The sequence below is a fragment of the Amborella trichopoda genome, chromosome 1, assembly GCF_054954075.1.
Source record: "Amborella trichopoda isolate Santa Cruz 75 chromosome 1, AtrichopodaSantaCruz75HAP2 v2.0, whole genome shotgun sequence".
In the NCBI taxonomy this organism is placed as follows: Eukaryota; Viridiplantae; Streptophyta; class Magnoliopsida; order Amborellales; family Amborellaceae; genus Amborella; species Amborella trichopoda.
Window position 1 is genome coordinate 55,262,215 of NC_142336.1, and position 24,613 is coordinate 55,286,827.

The 24,613-nt window shown below is 34.3% G+C and overlaps 1 pseudogene across 1 annotated transcript; it reads left to right on the forward strand.

Moving 5' to 3' along the window:
- The first annotated feature begins 6,969 nt into the window (after positions 1–6,969).
- Positions 6,970–24,196, forward strand: LOC18440873 (phenylacetaldehyde reductase-like; annotated as a pseudogene). The gene is made up of 7 exons (XR_016040490.1): positions 6,970–7,122; positions 7,358–7,477; positions 15,219–15,425; positions 16,868–17,032; positions 21,477–21,639; positions 22,912–23,098; positions 23,562–24,196. The product of XR_016040490.1 is annotated as a phenylacetaldehyde reductase-like (transcript).
- Positions 24,197–24,613: the final 417 nt, after the last annotated feature.

Genomic DNA, 24,613 nt, shown 5'->3' on the forward strand with positions numbered 1-24,613 from the left:
TGATGGAACATGGATGAGGTTTTGGCTCCCGTCTCAGTAGGCCTACCATCACACAAAAGGGTCACACAGTCCCTCGGCTCACTCATCTAGGCATAAGCTCCGACCTCATCAAGGGCTAACCTAAAAACCCTCCTCGGTTAATTCTTTATGCATAAGTACCTTGGGTTTTCCAACCGACTGGCCTAGATCGATAAGCACAGTCCGATATAAGCAAACATCATTCGCTTAGTATGGTCCTCGAGGGACCACACTCCCATTGAGTTTATGTTTCACTATAATAAAAGTATTTCAATACACACTCATAAGGCCTTTGAAGGCCACATAAACCCAACAGGAAGAAGTTTGATTAGTAAACTACAAAGTTTGGTAATTGCAATAGAAAATTTTGAAGTATTGGAGGAGACTAAAGAGGTATCTTATTTCAATTGAGCTTTTACTAAGGATTATGTTGTGTAAATTTTTTTATTATAATTATGTTATGTAATTTCTCATTGATTAAATATGGACCGGTAATATTTGAAAAATTAAAATTTCTCATTGTGTTATGTAATTTTTCTTTAGATATGAACTCGTTATCTTTGGGAAATTAAAATTTCTCATTGTGTTATGTAATTTATCATTGTGTTATGTAATTTCAATTGAGCTCCCTCTCTCAACCCTAGTTCGTACCTCTCTAAGCCAGCCCCTTTCTCTCTTGAGCAATAAATTAAAATTATAATTGTGTTATGTAATTTCTCAGACAAGGACAATAAGTTAAAAATTTCCTTGTATATAAAATAAATTAAAATTTCCTTGTGGCCACAGGTTGTATAATTGGTTTTCTTTGCAGGTTAATAACGCTTTGAAAAGGCTCATTCGCCAATTTAGATGCACGTAAGTGGTCTAATATAACCAAAGATGAAACTGGTAAATAAAATTCTCCTTTCTCGTATTCTATCCTTTCTCATCTTGTATTCTGGTTTTTATGTTTCGTATTCCATCATTTCTCATCATGTATTCTTCTATGGTTTCTATGCTTTAATATGCTTCCGTATTTTATCCTTTTCATTCCTGTATTTTTCTCGCATCTTGTATTCTGGTTTCTATGTTTTCGTATTCTATCCTTTCTCATCCTGTATTCTTCTATGGTTTTTATGGTTCCGTATTCTCTCCTTTCTCATTCGTGTATTCTTCTATGGTTTCTATGCTTTGATTATTCTATCTATGTGAACTTGTAATATTCAAGAGGCCAAAGATGAAACCATAGAAGAATAGAAGAATACTAAGTGGTATAATCTAACCAAAGATGAAACTGATAAATAAAATTATCCTTTCTTGTATTCTATCATTTCTCATCCTGTTTCTATGCTTTGATATCTATCTATGTAAACTTGTAATATTCTATCATTTCTCCGATATTTTAAGTAAATGTTGATTTTCTTATGAGGAAATCAAATTTCACCATCTCTAAAAGGATTTGGTTGGTTAGCAATGTTGGTATTTATTAGCGATGCTATTTGAGTGTTCGCTAAAGGATATTACAAGTTTGAGCAAGGTTTGGCGGGCGCCCATAACCTTACGGCCCTAGGCTCCCACCTAGCCCGCATGAGCGCGCCGCTTGGGCACCCTCCAAGGTACATCCACCTTGGGTGCCCGCTTGGGCACCTGCCTGGGCACCCGCCCAGGTACATCCACCCTTGGCTCCCGCCTCAGCACTCGCCTCTGCACCCACCGAGGTACATCCACCTTAGGCGTCCGCCTAGACGCCCGCCTAGACCGCTTGGGCCTCCGCCCAAGTACATCCGCCCGTGTACGGCCGCCTGGGTCTAGGGGGTGGATTTTTTGTCCAGGCGGCCTAGGCAGACGCCTAGGTGCCAGGCGGACTGTTTTTTAAAACATTGAATTCAAATTCTATTTTCAATTGAAAAAACTCAAGCATTCAAAGCCAGTTTTTCATTTGAAAAAGCTCTTTGATAGGTGAAGCGTTAGTTGAGCATGGGTTTCGGTGATTTGGATCACGCAACATTTTTTTGATAGTTGAGCATGGGTTCGGGATCTATGAGACTGCTTGGTGATTTGTATCTAGCTACATATTTTTTGATAGTTTAGCATGGGTTCGGGATCTATGAGACTGCTGCTATATCTTTTGTACAGGTGTATACCTTTTGTACAAGGCAAATGTGACAGTAAATTCAATAATAGCAGGCAAATGTAATGTGAAAATAAATTGAATAATATGTGAAAGTAGATTCAATAATGGCATGCAAATGTAATGTGAAAATAGATGGAATAATTGCTTGCCAAATGAATGTTCATCACAATTCCCTTTTTCACAGTTACGTTTTTCTCTTTTTTTATTGAATTTGTACGATTACTTTATTGTATATAAATTGAGACCATTTACCTTTAGTACAAGGTGAAGCATCAATCTTAACCTTTGCATGTGAAATTGGGTGGCAGCATTTATTCTATTGACCAAGCTCAAACTTAAAAAGAAATTTTTTCGAACTTTGTAGCACATCCAAACTTTCAAACTTTACATAAGATGGTTATAAGTAATTGTGACCACCTTGTATCAAAGGTAAATAGTCTCATTGTATGCAATCACATTTAATTAAGGTACTCATATATGTAAGTATTTACTAAAAGGTGTGGTTTGTATAGAGCCTAGGCTCTAAACAATTAAATTAGAGCCTACTTTTAAATAGTGTCTAGAAATGTGGTTTCAATAATGAAAATATTTATTTTTTATTTATTTATAAAGTTTAAAGCTTAAAAAATAGTGTAGATCGACATATCTATGAGAACTTAAAAATCTTGAAAATTGATGGTAAAAAAATGCATTACAAAATAAACTATTTCCAAAACTTGCAATCTATTTTTTTTTCTTATGTCCATACATCTTGATGTCAAGATGATCAATTTGAAGATATTTGAGCATCAAAGCAACCTCTTCTAGTGAAATTTTTGAGGTGGGCTCAAATTTATTTGTTTAGAGCCTCAGCTCTATATAAACTTTTCCCTTTATTAAATGTACTCAACAGTTTTTGACATTCAATCCCCATACACCATAATGTAGTAACTGTTATCTAGAGGTATTTTAGGTAAGGACAGTTTCTATGCGGCCAGCCCACATATTGTAGAAATGCGGGATTGGCAATAAATATATTTTTTAAACATAATTTGATCCTAGTTTTTAGAGAATATATAATCTTTAACATAGAGATCATGAATATGAAAAAAAAAAATTTGAAAACTAGAAATAATATTTATATTAAAAAAATATTTGGACTGTTCGATACACTGTTTTTGGATGAACCACCTATTTGCATCCATCTTTAAGATGGATGTTTTATAGCTCTCGACCACATATTGTAGAAAAGCGGTCCAGCCCGTATAAAACAATTTTCCTTTAGGTAATTAGTCAATGACAAAGTAGAAATTCATGATAGAGAGAATAATAATTATTAACTATAGTGGAAGATGACATCATCGTAATATCACCCACATAGAAGAATGATTGCTTTTAAACTACTAAAAGATATCACTAGTTTATTAAAGACATATCTATCATGTCTCTATTAATTATAAAAAATACACATACTCAAAAATTTATATTATAATATGAGTGTCAAAAAAAAGTTGAGTTTATTAAAGAAATACTCATATATATATATATGATTATTCTAACATAATCCTTTAGATATTCGCACGTGCGTGCTACAATTATGATTGGGTAAGTGGGTAGGATCCTTTCCATGATTAAAGGCAACAAATAGCTTGGCTTCGGCTTAAATGGTTAGCACTTATCAGTTGACTTCAAATAAGGTTATATTTCAGGTTCGATTCTTACCACTAAACTACCCCAAAGAAACAACAAAAAATAAAAAACTATCTTAATCAAAATCAGCTGGATTTTTTAAGCCAGGGGATTTGGCCAACGAAACCAGTCTAGCTACTAGTAGACCGGATATTAGAAAAATAACAAAATAAAAATAAGTTAAAGTATAAAATAAATTACAAAAGATATTATCCAACTATATTCAATTTATCCAAGTGTTCAAAACCAGCTAATCCGATGGCCCAAAATTTTGACCGATTAAATCCGATTTTTACTTTAAAACTGAATGGTCAAGACACCATGTTGATTATAGTATGGCAAACCAATACGGGTCTACAGAGTTGAGAACAGTTGCGATGGTCATATATTTACATGTATGCATGAGAATGTGGAGCTGATAGCAAATAAACCTACACAAGATGTTCTTTATGATAAAGGAACTTGATGCTATTTGGCTATAGAGATGTCTTGTGTGAAAATAGGCATGTGTTCAATGTATAGACATGTCTTCTTGTGAAAATAGAAAAGTGGTTCAATGTAAAGAGATGTCTTGTTGTGAAAATAGACAGTTCAATCTTGTTGTGAAAATGGACAAGTGAGTTTGATTGCTCAATTTGCACGTATTGTTAATGACTGGGGTACATGCAAGTAAGTTCTTTAGAAGCAATAATTTTCCTCAATTTATTCGTAAATTACTTCAAGGGATTTGTATTTGTTTCACTCAATTTTTTAGTAGCTCAAGGATAGATAATTAAGGTGGTGGGGGCGCTATAATATATTGTCTATCCCTCGTATAGTACATATCCACCCCTCCACCCCAAAAAAAAAAAAAACCAAAAAAGGAGGAAAAAAGTAAATTATATACTTATTTTCTTGTGTAAAAGACATAATTAGGAAGGTGCCACTGTACGAACCCCCACAAAAACGAAAAATAAATAAATAAATTGTATGCTTATTACCAATAATTAGGAGGACATTTTGGATCCAACATATAAACCAAATGAATAGAAAACTTTGAGTTTTTAAATTGTTAGATCCAAGCTTGCCCCCTCTCCCATCCAAAAAAATAAAAACTTCATTCAATTTCCTTTGGTAAAATATTGAATTAGGAGGTCCATGCTGAACTACAATCCAGAGAAAGAAAAAAAATATATTTACGTATTTCCTTGTGTAAAATAACTACGCAAAAGGTCCCTGCTTACCTATCCCTCTCGCGTCCTCGCCCTCACCTATGCAAAAAAAAACAACGGTAAATTCATACTTAATTCCTTAAGGGGACCTTTTTTTATTAAAAATTTTTAGTCCTTGGGTTGTCGTCATCATCATAAGAGTTTTTTTTTGAATTATTTGGAGTCGATTACAGGAATCCGGATCCGCCATTTTGTAATATCAAGTGTCAGAAGTTTTTATATCTTTTTTCACAACTTCCAATCAATTAAAACAATTTTTTTATCTAAAATTTTGAGATCTACTTCATAAACTAGAGGAGTCGAAACTTTTTAAATAGTTAAATCCAAATTGACTAACACTTGATGATTTCTATTCCTATTTAAATACTTCATTAGGAGTAGTATGATTCTCTGTTTCCAAGTAGGTCACTGGGCTTAGAAGGTTGGATCCCTCAATTTGGATGCCAATAACCCCATTAGGCAAGGGTTTTAATATTTTTGATAAAATGCGATAATAAGTTTCATTAGATAGAGGAGCAGAGCTTCAAAATTACATAAGCAAAATAAAGGAAGAAATAGAGGAGAATTCAGGATGAACTCACTCAGCTTCAAAAACTACAAAACTCAAACCTCAACGGCTCACCAACACATGCATTCTAAGCTCCAACTCGACCACTCCAATAGCAATAAGAGACAACCATCACAAACCCCAACTACCCCACACCTATCCAAAAACAATCACAAATACACACATCCCATCTACAATAGACTCTAGACCGGAGTTGGGGTGGTGCACAAGCTCCTCTGATGCGACGCCCAACAATGGCGGTCATGAGAAGGACTGCAGCAGCTCACAACAAGCAATTAAGAATAAGACAAACGATAAATTTAGGATAGAAAACTGAAAAAGGGAAAAAGGAAGAAAGCCAACATAGAGACCAGGAAGGAGAGGAGGAAGCAAAGAAAACATGAAGGAAATATATGATATGCGTGCAAATAAAATTTTTGGTTTAAAAATTTCACCAGTTATTAACCCCATTTAATTCCCTTTCTATTTTTCCGTATTCCACACGAGTAGCTTATTAAATTGACAAAGTCTAGAATAGTATAGGACATGACCTTTTGTTAGCTACCCATAAAAACACATGGCCTTTTGTCGGTTCCTACTTTACTTAAATGATCGAATTTATGAAGAATATTATAGAGATTACCAAATCCAAAACATTAATAACGCCAATACTGTCTCATGCAAAAGGAACATAAAACCACCATCTCTTTTTCATATTAAACAGCGAGTAATTTATGTAGGAACACAAAAAAATTCCAAAATGGATCAATTTCGGGTAAAAGTTATGCAGAATATTGATCAACCCGTGTTTCTTTTTATTGTTTTCAAAATTTTGTTCAATCCAAGGATAGCTATCTTCAAACTGCTTTTTATTTTTATTTTTTTTTAAGTTTTTCATTAATAGGACAATGCCCTAATATCAAGGGCAATGCCCAAAAGGCAATATGAGTTTGGCATCCTCCAACCACCTTATTTTTTAGCAAGCAAATTTGCTAATATATTATGAGGATACCAACCTCTTGAAGACCTCTAGAGAAGGCGGCTCGAGAATGGGCAGCTCAGCGCTGAGACCGCCTCTAATGCTTAACCAAGTATATATTTGCAATATGAGGATGTCAACCTTTGACCATTTTGAAAAAAAAAACAAGAGGCGGCGGTTCAATGATGCTAACATCAGACCGACTCTTATTGCTCCAAATATTACAGCACGGCCCTGCAATAAATCCGACTAAAGAGCAATTTTAGAAAAAGTAAAAAAAAAACCTCAAGTTGATAATTTTAATTCAAAATCGTATTATATTTGAATAATTTTGTCCGTGCATAATTCACCCTTAAACAGCATTACTCAATTCGGAATAAAATGAACTCATCTGATATTTTAATGTTCTTGTCTGTAGGTAATTCACCTTTAAATGGCAGTATCTCAATTGGGAAACCTCATCACATGCAGGTTCAGATGCAACGACAGAGAGTCAGTGCGTGCACTGAGTACTGAAGAAAGACAGGCCGTCGAGTTGGCATCTACCAATAATGAAGAGACAGGGTACTCACCAGATACAGAAATAGTAAGGAAAAGAACAAGCTAGCGTCCGTATTGAGTGCAGAGCATGAGAGAGAAAGTTAGAGAGAGAGAGAAAGAGGGATGTTTATATAAGGAGAGAATGGGAAAAGTTGTTGGTATCACTGCTGAGCCCTGAAGAGCTAGAGAGAGAAAGTTGGAGAGAGAGAGAGAGAGAAAGTTGGAGAGAGAGAGAGAGAGAGAAAGTTAGAGAGAGAGAGAGAGAGAGAAAATGAGAGGGAAGGTTGTGTGTGACTGGAGCTTCCGGCTTCATTGCTTCATGGCTCGTCAATCTTCTTCTATAGAGGGGATACACAGTCCGAGCCACTGTTCGAGATATCAGTAATCCATTTTCCACTTGGGTTCTTCTTTTATATCTTCCCCTTCCTAGTAGTTCTTTCTGTTTGGTGATATTGGAGTTGAAAGTACATTTTTTTCATTTTTTTTTTTTTTATTGAAAGTACATTTTCTTCTTCTTCTGTTTTTTATTGAAAGTACATTATCAATAGCATTGTTTCAACAACCAGATCAGCTAATCGAATCTAGTCTGAATCAGTAAATAGGGAGGATTCTCTGGTTTTAATGGAGGAGCGGTGTCAAAAAAAACGGTAAATAATAATTAAAAAAATTCATGGAAAAGAACATGGCTATAGCACCCCACATTTTAGTAACCACTTTGTAATTTTCATTCTCACTACTAACACTGACTTATTAATATATTTTTTAAAAAAAAATTACCTCTTAATCTACTTAAAAACAAATTGAATGGGGACTTGTCTTCTGCACTGATTTACCCAAAATAAAAATTTCATCAAAATACCAATTGAAGATGAGGTATTTAATATTTTGGACATTTACAACTATTTTAGCTCAATACCTTGATTTTTTCTTTTCTTTTTTTAAGGGTATTTTGGAATTATTTCAAAAGATATGGATAATTTTTTTAGTTTCCATTATAAAAAATAAAAATTAAAAGTGATAAAAGATAAAACGGACTGGTTGAATAATCAGGATCAAGTTCAAAAGAACCGGACTGATTTCCATTCTAACTAGGAACTAGGGGCCTCCACATATTCATGGTCGACTTGCTATTCGTACCGAGGAATTTTGAAACATTGGTTGCTAGATTTTGCTTTACTGGATCAAGAAAATGACGATCAAGTTTCTTATGGCATGGTTTTTAAGGATTTTTTGGTGTTATAACCTCAATGAGAAATGGAATTCAGGTTTGCTTTATACAATGGGGCTTCATCGATGATTTAATCCTCGCATTGGTTTTTTTTTCCATTTTTTTTTTTTCAATAATCTTATCTGGTTTGTAACCATAACAGACCATACGTAAATCATGTTGGTTTCTATGGTTTATAAAGCGAATATTTTTTATGGACCAAAGGAAGTTGCAAGTTGAAATATGTCCCTTTGGAGTTTTGGGATTGAGGTCAGTGTTATCAAACCCGGCTATTCCTAATTTGGATCGCCGATTTGGATGGACAATCGGTCGGGATTGAGTTGGTTTTGGGATGGTATAAATCCTGGCTTAGTTCCCCATTACAAACCCTCATTTTATATTTTTTGTTTTTTCAAACTTATCTAATATTTTTTTTGACCCCTAAATCTCCACCTCATAAACCACTATTTAAATTGTATGTTATTTTTTTATTTATTGGTATTTTTTTATCAACAATTCAGACCTATCTAGATCGCCGATCTAGTGATCTGACATAGATATGTGGGGTAGACTATCAATCCATAAATTCCGGTTTTGAAATAACGATGTGGTCTATTGTTTTTTTTTAATTCTCATTTGCTTTGTTTTGAAAGTTGGTTCAAAGTACTTGTTTTTTTTGTTTTTTCCTTCGTGGTAAAATCAGAATACTCCTTTTATTTTTTTGGATGGTTTTGGATTTGGACGAGATTGCTCGGAAGCTTATTTTTTGTATTTTAGGCAGCTTGAAAAATTAGACTTTCAAACTACCCTAATACTTTTATTTTTTCTTTTGTGTTCTAGGTGGTTTGGAAATGGGTAAAATGTAAATAAAAAATTTCAAAATTTTTGAACCTCATTGTAAAATATCCTAAAATACTAGGCGAAAATTGAAATTTCAAACTACCCACGCACCAAGTATTTTTTCTAAATTGGAATTTTAAACCACTCGCACAATTTTTTTCTTTTTTATGTTCAAGGCAATTCGAATGTTGGGGGTAAAATATAGACAAGAAATTTAAAAAATTTGGACTTTACTGTCAAATTCCCCAAAATATAGACTATCTTTTAATTCCACATAATATTTTGAGCCCTTGTGTAGATTTTCTTTGATGTTAATAGAGGCTATACTTGAGGATAAGGGTAGCAAAAGCTTGCGGCTTTACAATTTTTTTTGGATAATTCAGTAGGGAAGACAAGCCCCTACCCATTTTTGCAAGTAGATCAGGAGTTAGCTTTTTTAAAGTGTTAGTGGAGTAGTGTTAGTGGTGGGAATGAAAAGCACAACGTGGTGACTAGGTTGTGAGGTGCTACCTTTACAATTAAAAAGTAAAGTCATTAAAACCTCATCGGACATGAAATTCCAGTGTTGAATATTGCTATTTTTGCTTGAAAGTTTTCTTCTACCCCTGATTAAGACAATTGAAACTCTAAAAAAGGTACAAATCTTGCGATTTTGTGAAATTTTTACAGGGTGAGATAAGGTTCTCACTTTATACTATACAAGTAAGGTGCACCTCTAAATTTTGCCGAAGATGTAGTTCTAGAGTCAAAAATCTTATGATAGCTTGAAAATTTATGTTCCACACTAATTAAAAAAATTTAAAAGTTTAAAAAAAGTGAAAACAAGCAGATCTATAAACATTTTAAAATCTTGAAAATAGATGGTTCATATACCCTGTTATAAGATGCACTATTTTTAGGACTTGAAATTTCTTTTTTCTTTATCATCATACGTCTTAACTCTATACATCTTGTGGTCAAGAAGATCAGTTAGAAGATTTTTTCAACTTCGAAATGCTCATTTCCATTGGATATTTAAGTTCCACCTTACTTCTATATTAAAGGTTGCAACTTTATAGATTGTTCAAATAATATGTTATGGGAATGGTTTTTATACTTCCCATACAACATAGAGGATCTTTGCTTTCCCTACCATCCAGCCGTTCAATTTTGATGAAGTGAGTCACTTACCATTTGATTTAGATCCATCAACTCATAGTATTTTATTTTTAATTTTTTAATGCAAATTGTATGAATATGAAATTTGGTACGTGCTATCTTCTCGTTGGGGCACACCTATAAAAAATATTAAAATTAATTTTTTCGATAGAATATAATAACCAAAATACCCTTCAAAACTTTCATGGGTATTTTGGTCATTTTATTTTATTGAAAATATTTTTTTATTTTTTACAAGTGTGAGTTTGATAGAGGATTGGATGCTCAAAATTTGGTATCAAAATATTTTATATAAAAAAATTAAAAATAAAATAGTGTAGACACGTGAATCTTAGCCCTCCATTCAAAATGGAGAGTTAGATAAGGAGATGCACGTAAATCTTATGTCGTAGGGGAAGCATGAAAAGCTTGCCCATATGTTATAAGATGCAGGGTTTGAATTTTTCTTTTTGAAATCTATAATTATCATGGTTGGTACGATCATTTGGCACTAAAAATCCCTTTCCCACGAGTTTTGAGCTGTGACTTAAAAAAAATGGTGACCCTACCACGCTAACCGTTTCGTATAATCATGGGTAAGTGTATTATACCGCTCCCCAATTTTTAAAGAAAAAGTGTTTTGTGGGTCAGCTGACTTAGTAGCCCACGCAATTACAAACGTCCATCATTAAGATGAATATCCACAATTAAATACTCCTATCTAATAGATATGAAAAATATTCTAATAAAATATTTTAAAATTTTATTTTATTATGTTTTTTTTATCCATGATCATCATATTTTTTTTATCCATGATCATCATAGCATAAATCATGGATCACTACAAATTTGGATTAAGACCGATAAAAATAATAGGTGTTCAAGAGAGCCCACATAAAAATAATATGAGTCGGGGGACTCAAGAAAGCCAGGTCCATTTTTAAAAGTTACATATCAAATATTGAAGATGCAGTTCCGGCCCACAAACCTTTCAATCAACCCAACAATTAGGCATCTTAAAAGAAAAAAATAATTTGCATTTTAAAGCTCTAGAAATAATGCATCTTTTATGACCATCAAGTTTTAGTACACTAGATCTGGAGCTTTATATTTCATAATCATGGATGTAAATAGATTTACTTGTCATCGTAAAGGTTTCGAGTGCTAGAACTGCGGCTTTACAAACCCTACGCTAACAACACCCGCAATTTATTTGGAAAAAGTTTACCTAAACCCAAGGTTTTGATAAAAAAATAAAATTTCACCTCAAAACTACACTAGAAAATGCAATTACTACAACAACAAAAAAAAAAAAAAAAAAACTTCAAAGTGATCATCTAGTCATCCATAGTCATAGCTACGAAGAAAATAATATGTTTTTAAAAATAGTATTGCGTAACAAATTATTTGGACCATCTATTTTCAAGTGTTAATAGATTTGCTAGATCTTAATCATTTTTTGAGTTTCAAATTTTATAATCAGGAGTAAAATTAGTTTTTTTTGCTGTCATTAGTATTTTCAAACCGAAAATGGGCTTTTGAGGTGAGACTTTAATTTATATTGTAAAATTGCATTGACATGCCATACACATCAGTTAAGGTAATTTCTCTCGAAGCCACTATAGTCAAGATTTTGTTGCTTCCACTTAGAATTGAGGAAACTTGTTTCATGAGGGCTGGACCACATTTCTACATATGCGGTCCAGAAAGCGTAAAGTATCCATCTTAAAGATGGATACAATTAGGTGTTCTATCTAAAAACAATGGAAACTAATGGTCTAATTTTTTTCTTGCTAAAACTATTATTTCTAGTTTTTAAAATTTATTTATTTATTCATATTCATATCTCCATGTTAGAGATTACATTTCCTTAAAAATTAAGTAATAAAATCTATCTCAAAAATAGATTTATTAAGTGGCCTGCATTTAGGGGTGGCAATGGGTCGGGAATGGTCGGGGTCTGGCTGAATCCAGACCCATACCCAAATGTATTCTGGTCCAGGTTTTGGACTCGGACCCATCCCGTCGGGTTTTAAAGTTGGGCCCATAGCCATACCAGTCGGGTCTTGGGTCTATCCCGTCAGGTTCTGAGTTTAGTTGGGTCCATTACCACCATCACTACGATCTACTTCTTTTTTTTGCCCTTTTTTTACTATCATATACCCATATTATTGGCAACAAGGTCTCAATCACCTGGCATAAGATTTCAAGCCCTCTTTTATCATTTAATAGCTAAAGATGACTATAAATCCTTATTGTATATAATACTAAATACTCCCAAATGAATAGAGCTTGAAGTATTTTATCTCCAATAGTTTATGGGTACGTGTTGGATAAGGGTCGGGTCCAACTGGACCCGGACCCAAACCCAAATAGTGTTTGGGTCCAGGTTTTGGACCCAAGCCCAACCCACAGGTCCAAATGTTGGACCCATACCCAAACCAGTGTCGGGTATACCCTCTAGGTCCTGGGTCGAGTCTGGGTCTATTGCCACCCCTATCTGCACTTCTACATATGTGAGCTTGGAGGCATAGAAATCGTCCTAGAATTAATCCCAATTGACTCAAGGAAAATATAAGTTAAAAGGTTATATTAGCTTACAAAATTATTAAAGGGGTCAAATCATCCTATGTAATATATAAATGTTGGTCTTTTAAGTTTCATTTCCCTACAGTACTTAAAAAATATATAGTAAAGATGACCAAATTTCCTTCGTTTGAGATTAAGACCCAAAATAAAGTAGACTAATTTTGATAATTTAACCCTTCTGAAGTGGCCCAAGCTAAATGGTAAAATACCCTTGCTTGTTTATAGTTAGCAATATGAAACTGTCAAATGATAAATATACCTCTGATTGTTTAGAGATAGCAACAAATAACTCAATTTTTTTTTCATTCTAAACCCTTATTCCATGTTGCAAACTCTCAACAGCTAACGGTATTCTTTTATTATTTTCTTGGGCCATTCAAGTGAGGCTAAATTACCGACATAGCTTGCTTAGTGTTCTAATCTTGAGCAGGAGTGATTTAATCAAATTTTTGCTATATTGTTCAACAGGTACTTGAGTGAATTGAAATTTTAAAGATATTACTCTTAATGTTCTTCGGCACCTTTAATGATGTTGTAAGGAAATCTTACCCAGAAAATTAAGCATCAGCGAGAACTCATGACAAGTTATTAAGAGATGGAAATATATTATTAGGGTCATTTGATCAAGAGAATATTGTTGTGTCAATTAACAACGTTGTGTCCTAGAACCAACTGAAAGGCAACTTTGGTAAAAGACTTAAATCTGAAATGATGTTGTTGACTTCTTTTAAGAGATATCTCTCAAAAAATGTTCAGAATATTTGTTGCACGGAGAACTTTTGAAGTAATCAGCAGTCACCCTTCAAAATTTTGGTTAAGGGAACTTCTATAAACTTCGATTCTGAGCCTAAAAGACCATACAAACTCTAGTAAACTATAGGCAACCTAGACTCAATATAATTGCTTCAAAACAGCCTAAAACTTATCCCAATTTGAATTAGAGCCCAAGAGTTTTCTAACGATCCAAGAATCGTCTGAATTTGACGTACGGATAAAAAAATCTAACAAATGACAGAAGTATCGAGTTGCAGGTTGGAGCGGGCCGAGCCGTAACGCAGCTTGACAGTCCCAGACACGTCCTGATGACTAAGTAAGGCATTTGATGATACAATAAGGTCATTTTATGATGCAGTAAATATGTTTTTTTTAATTAGATAAAGTTAAAACTTCAAGATAAATCTAAAAAATCTCGAAAAAAATCCAAAAAGATCAAGAAAAATCACTAATTGAATCCTTTAAACCCTTCCCTCCATAACCCAAAAGAAATATCAAGAAAAGAGATAAAAAAAATCTTTTGCAAATTTTAAAAATTAGAAAAATAGCCCAAAAAACCCAACCCAAAAATAAGAAAGCCCTTTAGAAAATTCTTAAAAAATTAGAAAAACTCCCTCAAAATCACAGAAAATTTTAGAATTCATATTCAACCTTTGGATATCTCAAAACCTTTAGAAAACTAAAGCAAATTCTTCTCCAATCCTAAGAAATCTCAAGAAAATCCTAGATAGACCCTACCTAAAAGTCACAATTTTTCTTTAGGCCTTAGAAACCCTAGATCCAGATCAAAAGACCTTGTATCTACCAATTCTAGTAAGCAAACACATCCAAAAAAGAAGATAGTGGTGCAAATCTGAAGAGCGGCCTGCTCCAAGCCCGAAACTCTGGGTTTCGGGTCCCCAGAGGTCAGTATATCTTTTTTTGCTTAATTTAATTTTAATTTTCATTTAATTCTCTGCTTTATTTTATTTTTCTGGAAATTAATTTATTATTAGATTTAATTAAATTTAGAAGCTTTTTTTTTTTTAGGACAAAATATGGATTTGGAGCTAGCGATTCCAATAGATTTAGAAAAAGACCAGATTTGTATAGATTTGGGATTTTTTTAAGCTCATAATTCAAGCGACCACGCTCTCAATACATTTTTAAAAGTAATTCAATTTTTACTAAGATTTGAAAACATCTCATCCCAAAAATCGACACAAATTTGAGCATAAACATGATCACATGCTTTATCTCTCTAAAGGCTTTTAGAAAAATTATAGAGTATATGGCTGAACTAAGCCTCTCTTATTGATTCTTTATTTTTATTTTTATTTTTACTTTTGAATCTGTCCCTAGTCCATATTTGTTTGGAGCAGGGTTTCAAAACTTGAAAGCAGCTATTAAATTGCCTTGCCAGCTGAATTGGTAAGACAATAGATACAAAAATTAATATGAAAAGTGCGGGAACACAATTGCACACCCAGAAAATCCAATCCAAATTAGTAACTCCCAGTCTCTCCCATCCGGATTCCTAGGTTTTAAAACGCCGAGTGTGCATTATTCTTCAATTGAACGGCGCATGTCATGAGTATAATGTAATGGTATCGCAGATGACTCAAAAAAAAAAAACCAAACACTTGCTAGAACTCGAAGGAGCCAATGAAAGGCTTCAATTGTACGAAGCCAACAACCTGGAATATAGATCGTTGGATGCAGCAGTGGATGGTTGTGATGGTGTTTTTCACACTGCATCACCCTTTTTGTTTGTTCTCAATTTGTTCATGTGTAGTTACAAACTTGCTAAGGGCGTTTGCAATGTAATAATATTAGGTAAACTAATGCATGAACCCAAAATAATTTTGCCTTAAATAATAGCCCAAATTTGGGGATATTTCCAAACTACTATGAGGTCTGAAATTTTGAGTTCATCATTTACATCAGTTTCCAAATTCCAACTTTCGAACCACCAAACGCTTAGGTCATTTATGTTTTGGGTAGTTCAAAAGCCCATATTTAGAGCTCTCGGACCGTCTAAACACTTGGTTTTTGTGTTTTGTGCAATCATAAGGTTGGACCTCTAAACCATGGGGTACAACGGAATAATAAGAACTTGGAAGTTTGGACCTCACTGCAAAATGTCACAAAATATAGACTATTTTTTAATTCAGAAAATTGTTTTGGGTCCGTACCTAAATTTTCCATAATATTAATTTACATTTTTGGGGCAGATTTAGTTGCCCAATTGACACTTCGAATTGGAGTCATGTATGCCTTTATTTGAAATGCCACATTGTCCTGGTATTATCCCAGGTTTTGGAAAGTCAATAAATCTCCATAAATTGCACTCATGATCAATTTAAAGCACCATTGCTAAAACAAGTTGTACCTGTTTTCAAGCCTGCATTTTATTGAGCATCATTGTATTATGCCTCTGATTTAGTTAGCTTATATTTTTCTTTACAAATAATGATATTATTGACTCCTCACTTCTAAGAAAGTTGTAATTGCAAAGTGGTCCTCTCCTAAAACTAATATGCTTCTTCCAATTCTTTGGTGATTCTTAATGGAAATAATCCATTCTCCTATTACCCATGGGCTGTTTCTGATGACTAAACTTTTCAACAATGATGTTTGATAGACAGGACACTTCATTACATCGATTTGCACAGGTGACATTTTCTAATGCCCATTCATTTCCATGTAATCCCATGTGTTCTCTTTCAGGTGGTTGGTTTTAGCTCATTGAACAATGTGCCAACCTCCAATCCATAAATTGAATCATTTTGAATGCCAAATGGTAGAGTTGATTAGATGTCATTGCGAGCGCAAATCATTACAGCAAACATGAATTTTTCCTTTGATTTGTGTTCTGCAGTTTCAGTTTTTTATTTAAAATGTTGATACTAGTATCTGAGTGTCATTTTACTGTGCATTTTAGTCTTTAGGTTTCTCGTGTGCTTTGATATGCATTGACTATTTTCGATTTGTCATCTAAAGTGCTGCATTTGTAGATACTATATAGAAATAGTCCATAAACTAAAAGTAGGTAACAGTTCAAGCTTGCATTCCTGGGATGTTTAGTCATATGTCTTCCTAAAAGACAAAGTAATTATCTACATCTTTTGTCTACTGTTACTGGATTGAGTATCAGTTTCTTTATTTGCCTACCTCGTAATTACGAGTATATTAGTTGTCATTGTATCTTACTATTTTGCTGTTTATTGGACCTACCACGCTGAAATAATCGATCTCTGTGGAGGGAACTCTTAATGTTCTTGTGTGCAGTTCCAAAACACCGTCCGTGAAAAGGTTGGTTTTGACATCCTCCATAACAGCAGTATCATACAACAGAAAACCTCTAACTGCTGATATTGTTGTTGATGAGACCTGGTTTTCTGAAGCTACGTATTGCAAATAAGTACAGGTTTGTAGCTTTTGATGATTTGCTTTCTTCATGGATTTTGACCCTTAATATGATCCACATTCACTGTTCATGATGCTTTTAAAGTGACATGAGTCAATTTATCTGCTAAGACTTGTCTTAAAGTGAATACTGGATAGGTATGCTTATAAATTACTTATGAAAAGAACTAGTGTTCTTATTAAAAGGCGGTTTAGCTCTAAGGTGGTTTAGCTTTCAGTGCTTGTCATGTGTTTTTCATGAAGTATAGTCACGTGGAGATTTTTGATAGGTGAATAGTCCAGTAACATTAGTACACATGCTTCTTAATCATGGGAATGTTAGATTTAAAGATGAAGGTATTGTCCTAGTTGACCAAAAGTTTGGTAGAGTTGGTCAAATCAAATGCAGCATATAGGACTGATGAAACACCTATGGTTAGAGTTTATATATTGCCATGTCCTTTTACTAACTTGGAGTATAAAACACATTTTGATATAAGCTATGTAATACTGTAGACAGCACTTAGGTAATTTTGAAGTTAGGTGATGTGATAATTATGTGCAAATGTATTGTCTCTGTCAGTTATTTCCTGCTCCATCAAGAGCATATGCCGAAGAAATGGAGGCATGACAAGAAAAAGATGAAACAAATGATCGAAGATGGAACTTGTATGAATATTGGCTAGATCAGGTTATTACGTGTGTGAAAACAAATCACACATGTGAGAATTTTATTTAACTTTTTTCTCTTTTACCATTGGATTGTATCTAATCCAATAGTTGTCATGTTGTAGGAATTTTATTCTTTTTCAGGGATTAAAACCATTTTGTTTAAGAGAGAGAAAGAGTGAGAAAAAGATAGAGAGATTGGGCTACAACTGCGTTTTCTCTTGAGGGCTTAGTATACTCTGTTTTATAGAGAGAAAGTGAGCAAAAGACTTGAATTCCATTGTGAGTTTGATGTGTGCCATGTTTTAGTGAGAGAAAGTGTTAAAAAAAACCTATTTTAGGGTGTTCTTGGTGCCTTTTTTTTAGCTCCGTTTAGAATAATAAAGGCTTTCTGAAAATTAATATTTTGAGTTCGATTTCACTTTGTAATCTTCTCAAATCAATAAGTAAAGTTTCGCACCATTCTCCCGTGGATGTAGGTCACGATTTGTCATCGAACAACGTTAAATCCTTGTGCTCTATGGATTAAATGCTGCTGGATTTTTCATTTAATGTTCTTGCTTTGATATTGTGTAATTTACATTGCTTGCTTGTTTATATTGATATGAATGTACAATAGTTATGAATGTTATCAACCCTTGCTGATTTTTCACCAATCAATCCCAACAGCTTAGAGTTTGATTTATTGTTCTTTTTATAGCATAATCGACTGCTATGATATGGTTCACGTTCAATTTCAAGAATCCAAGCATAGAATGAGAGAGAAACGTATAAAACGTTCATAGTTTATAACAAGCACAAAATGAGAGAAAAACAATTGAGGACCTATGGGAAGCAGCTTGAGCTCTATAAGGATTTTGCTTGTAACTAATGAATTGTGAATGCACCCATGATAACTACTGGCATTCGCAAAACTAAAAATGCATCAAACTAAACAATAGAGATTTCCTCTTAGGAATTGTCTAACTATTTATCTTTTGTATATGGAGGTCATAATCATTCTTATCTCTTAAATTTTAAAATAGATGGTTATAAGAGTGCCATTGAATAGACACAATGTTCCAATAAAAAGAAAATCTTGGACTTCATGACTTACCCCAAGCCTTTCAATTTGACATCTACTTAATGGGAATGATTGTGACCGCTATATACAAAAGATGAACGGTATCTTTATAGACAATCCCTTCTTATTAATACACGCATGTGTTTGATATAGCTCACACCATCTTCATGAGTAGCAATCTTGCTTGTCAAAACCATGACATATTAAAGGAAGAGGAATGGAAATGGTTAAGGGGAGTTACTTGGTCTGCAAATTTTAAGATCATATTTAGTCATATTAAAACTCAATTCTATCAAAAACAAAAAGGATTGGAGCTTTGAAAAACACTCCTAATAAATCAATTTTTCTTCAAAAAGTAATTGTGGACCATCTCTGACTATAGTTCTAGAGTTTCAAAAGTTCTAGTACTTTCTTTTTCCTTTCTAGAACTGCGCACAAGGTGACTCAATTATTGTTGGAAAATGGTTAGATTACAGATATCCTCATGTTGTTTTGGGGGGGCAAGATCACCTAATTACGTTGTTGGGCCGGACCACAAATTATATCCTATTAAAAGTACTCTCACTTGTTCTGGTTTGATTTCCATGGACTAAGTACTTAGTTTAGGAATTAGATTGAGTGGAAGACTGAGAAAGATGGGTCCCAAAATTCACTTCATCTTTTCCTGCCAAATCATTATAACAATAAAAATCAGCTAATGGTATGGAAACCTTGAAGTACAATTTGAATAAAATGTTCCTGTTATATGTTGTATGAAATATGGTTATGCTGTGAATATTGGTAGACGAATGGTTCAGTAGTAGAGTGCATATGGTTCTTATTTATTGGTGGATGGAGATGCCCTAGTTGAAAAGCTGAAGGTCTCCTATTTGACCAAAAGTTCAACTGGAGTTGTGCCAGACCAAACGTATATCTAGGACTATATAACGTGAGCAAATGTCTGTTAAATGCCTTCGATTCGACGTGCCGTTAACAGTTAACGATTCTGGGGTTGCATGCTAAGTCCTAGGATACTACAGGCAACTCTTCGCTCCTTCCTGCACACCGAGCAAGGGGGGCAGCAGTGGGGAATCTTTGACAATGGGCGTATAAAGGGAAGGGACAGGAAGGGAAGGTCATTCCTGTCACCTTTCCTATCACAAGGGTGTTAATTTTGATTAATGAAAAGCAGACCCTCCAAGACACTCTAACTAACAGAACTAGATCATATATATGAAATTATTTCATGTCACCCTGTCATTGTAATATAATGAAACCTCACTTCTAGCAAACCACGTTTGTGGTATTTGTATGGCCTCAAAAATTATATACATCCTCTCTTCATCCTAATAATCAATCCAAAAAAAAGTAAAATTCATTTTTTTACCCTAGATATGGTCAAAATGAGCCCCGTCCAATAATGAATCTAAACCATTCATTTGGTGAATTTCAAGATCTAGGCTTTTATGAACTCAAAATCCTTTTTGTCCTTTACATTGTTCATCTAATCATAATAAAACTGTCTAATAAATTTAGAAATAGAAAAAATCCTTTTAAGGCTCAGATCCAAGAATCTTACCAAAATGGACGGCCTATGTTAATTGGGCTAAAAAAACACCTTATAAGGGGTGTTTTCAAATTCTTCCTTTTTGTGATTGTGCATTGAAATGAAAAACATGTATATATAAAAATTGGCGTCAAACAAATGACCCTAACATGGTTTTTTAATATTGTTTCATTATATTACTATACAACTATTGCATAAAATGAATATGTTTACACTTATTTGAAGTGCAAAACCACACTTCATATAAGCTAGCAACACCTACTTCATGATTCATGTGACTTTAATGTTGGATGGTATGGTATACCAGAGATGGCCGGGATTTTTTTAGGTTTAGTTACGGTAACAGATTTCACAATTATTTCATGAACTTCCCTTTTTATAACACTTGATACGCCTTCAAAGCTTTGTCTACCATGAATTCAAATTATCATTATGAGGACTGTCCCTTTCTTAGTCATTACCTGCTCATTCAAGAATATATGCATAACAATTGAAGTGATGAGAACAACAACATCAACCGATGACAAAGAGGAGACTTGTATGAAGATCGGTTAGCACATATGGCTATACCGCTATGGGTGGGGTGCCCCTCTCAAAATTTTAGGCTTTCTGCAAAAAAATTATGAGAATAATGTCTACTAAAATTCTTTTTATGTTATTTAACTTTTGGACTTAGGGGTATTCATCAAGGAGAAAGGAGCATTACAGTTTCTAACTGCAGCACAAGGTGACGGGTACTTGTTGCAGTTGCTCCCAAAATTTTATAAGAATGGTTTTTACAGAAATACACTCCTTAGTCCTATTTTTTAAGGTTTCAACTAAGAAAGGATATTCATCATAAAAAGGGGACTGGCGTAGTTTTCAAGTGACAACATGAGTAAAAAAAAATGGAGGTTTTGTGTATCACACTATCTATCTATCCATTTATCTATCTATGTACACGCACACACACACACATGCACCTCTATGCACACATGCTTGAGTGCATGTTGTGCTTGGCTTCCTTCTAGTATTGTTTTCCAAGTAGTTGTACTTCAAATTTTTTTATTTATTATCTCTATTTCAGTTGCATTTTATCTTTTCAATGTGGTTTCTGGTTGTTTAGATGTTGTGCATTCTTGATTATATTTCTAATGATCTGAGTGTGTTACCTTATTTTTTGGAAGTATGTTGCGTTTCTTCTGGCAGAACTGGTATGTATTATCAAAAACCTTGGCTGAGAAGGCTGCATGGGATTTTGCCAAGGAGAAGGGGATTGACTTGGTGACGATAAATCCAGCAATGGTTATTGGTCCTCTTCTTCAACCAACTTTGAACAAAAGTTGTGCTGCTATTCTAGATCTTGTAAATGGTAAGCCTGGCCCTTAGCGGTGAATCTTTTGTATAAGGAAGAATGGGGATAAGTTCTTGAGATTGCGTTTCTCTTTACTGTGTAATCTGCCGCATAAATTTGAGGCAGGTAGTGGACTGTAGTACCCAGGGGATGGAATGGAATGATTATTACCTGATCGATTCTTGGTTTGAAGTTCTTTAAAAGAACAGAAAAGATTAAAATAGAAAAGTTTATTGCCCATGTTCCAACATTTTATACATCTCTCTCCAGTTTCTGGAATAGCATGACAGTGAAATTATTTTGTTGAGCAACATGACGGATTCTACTTATGAAACGAAGAAAAGGCACGAGGCGTTTTGCATTGTGGTGAGGCAGGTTTAAGGAGCTTCAGTGTGAAGCATGAAATTTTTTATTCAAGTACTAGGAGATTGTCGTAAATAGTAATAATAATGTGTGGAAAAAGATGCAGGAGAGCAGATACTTTCTTTTGCTTCCTGATATAAATGCGAGGCCAGGTATTGTAATGACATAACAATCCATTTTAGCAGAAAGAGCCATCAAACTGATTGAGCAGCTATGAGTTTTGATTAGCTTTAGGAAGCTGTCCTTGATACTAACTTTGAGGCTTATCCATTGCCAGTTTTTTCTTCCTATAGTGTTCAATCTTGTTGTTCCGTTTCATTTTCAAATGAGTGAAGTGCAAAGTTTTCAGATTTCATGAAGGGTCAAATGTGTTGTCCTTGTATTGGTTAATAGAAGCTAACCATAAATATTTAAGAGTCCTTTTGAAGCAATACTTGGACTTTGGCTTAGTGTTAGACTTCCTTGTGTGGGTGAGGGAGGTCAAGCGTTTGAACCCTTGAAGTTTGTCCCGAAAAGCTCAAGCAATCTGACCTACCATTAGAATTGGGGCTTGTGCTTGAATGGGGCTTGTGCTTGAATGGTTAATATGCTACTGTTGCAATAAAACATACTGATTTTTCCTACTGCTGAACTACCTAAAAAATGAAAGTTATGTTTTGGATCAGAAAAGAAGAATTATATTATACTTCGGGCATCTACTTACGGCATTGGAGAAGAGTGCAAAGAGTAGATTTGAAATTAATGTTGTGTTCAAAGCAATGTACTGTAGTCGCAAATGACACTAAGATGTCATGCGGCTCTAGTAGAATGTACAATTTGGATGAAGTAATCTCTTCATCCATTGGTACCTCACTTCTAGGCTGTCTTATTGATTATTCGAAGTTTTCATTTTCATTTTCATTTTCTTTTTTCTTTTTTCTGGTGCAGGAAGTCCTACATATACGAATGGAACTTTTGGATGGGTAAATGTCAAAGATGTTGCAGAGGCCCATATTCTTGCGTATGAGGTTCCATCAGCAAGTGGTAGATATTGTTTGGTTGAGAGAGTGGTGCACTTTTCAGCAGTTGTGAAGCTGTTGCATGAGCTGTACCCAGAATATCCAGTCCCTCAAAAGTAAGCTCTCTCCCACCAGAACCTAATAGGTCCAATCTTTTGCTATTAGATTCATTTTACTCTCTACAAAGCGCTCCACAGATTGTTTCCCTTTGTGGATTTTCTTAGTAACTACTCATGAACCCTGAAGTTTGTTCATATGTATATGCATGTGGAAAATGCGAATGGGTTTCCAATAAAAGAGAAAATGCCTGCTGCTTAGTATCTCATACAAAGATTTTCACACAGGAAGTTACAGTTTTGGTTAGAAATTACTGCATATTCTGCTGTTAATGCTCTTGCTCTTTTGTCTCTTTGGAGACATCAGATAAAGCCGGAACACTACAGCAAAGTCTAACATAGCCCCTACAAGAAACATTCCATGCTATAATTTCATGAATTCTGATTCAGAGCTGTGCATGTTTCAGTGGCATCACTACCTGTTTGTGTTAATTACTTCAGAAAATGGATTTCTAATTGGCAGGTGTGCAGATGAGAATCCCTTCCCGCCAAAATTTCAGGTATCCAAGGAGAAAACACAGAAGTTGGGAGTCAACTTTACTCCTTTAGAGGTCAGCCTCAAGGAGACGGTGGAGAGCCTGAAGGAGAAGAAGTTTTTCTAAGCTGAAACATCGAAATGCATTCATACAAGTTGGTATAGAATGGTCGTTGTCACCTTCCTATGGAAACTTTCTTTCCTTTATTCCTTGATATGAATAACATGTGGAAGGAGGTTGTTCTGAAGACCATATGCCAAGAACATGGTATACGTAAATGGTTTCGGACATGCACAGTATATGGCCTTTTGGGTACCAGTGGCTTACTCGTAGGTAAGTAGCAGGAAGTTGCTTGATTTCTTTACCTTTGCATGTGGTTCAAGTACTCAGTTACAGGTATCATAGTCTCGAGCTTGATATTGAGCTTTGAGACAATAGGTTTGGGGGGTTTCTCAAACCTAAAATTGGTCTTCCCAATTGGTTTGGGGGGTTTCTGAAACCTAAAATTGGTCTCCCTCTTCCTAGGGGATTCTGTGTTTCCTTGGATTCATCCTTTTTGCCCGGGATATTAGTGATGAGCGCCCATCAATTCTTTAAGGTAAGGTATTTACAAAAGGAAAAAGTTTATATAAGGTTGTAATTTTATAATGTTAATGCAAGTGCACCTCAAAAAGGCTGAGGTTTGTTTAGAGCCGACGTTCTAAACAATCAAATTAGAGCCCACCTTCAAATAGAGTCGAGAAATATGGTTTCACTACTGGAAAGTTTTGTGATAGCTTTAAATTATATTTTCATCTTTCATTATAAAATTTAAAATTGACGGTCGAAAAATCGAGAAGATCTATGAAAACTTGAAAATATTGAAAATTGACGGTTCAAAAATGCATTACAAAATACACGATTTTTAAATTTTGAAATTCATTTTTTTTTCTCATGCATCTTGATGTCGAGATGATCAATTTAATGATATTTGGGCATCAAAACAACCTCGTCTAGTGAAAGTTTTGAGGTAGGCTCTAATTTGATTGTTTAGAGCCTA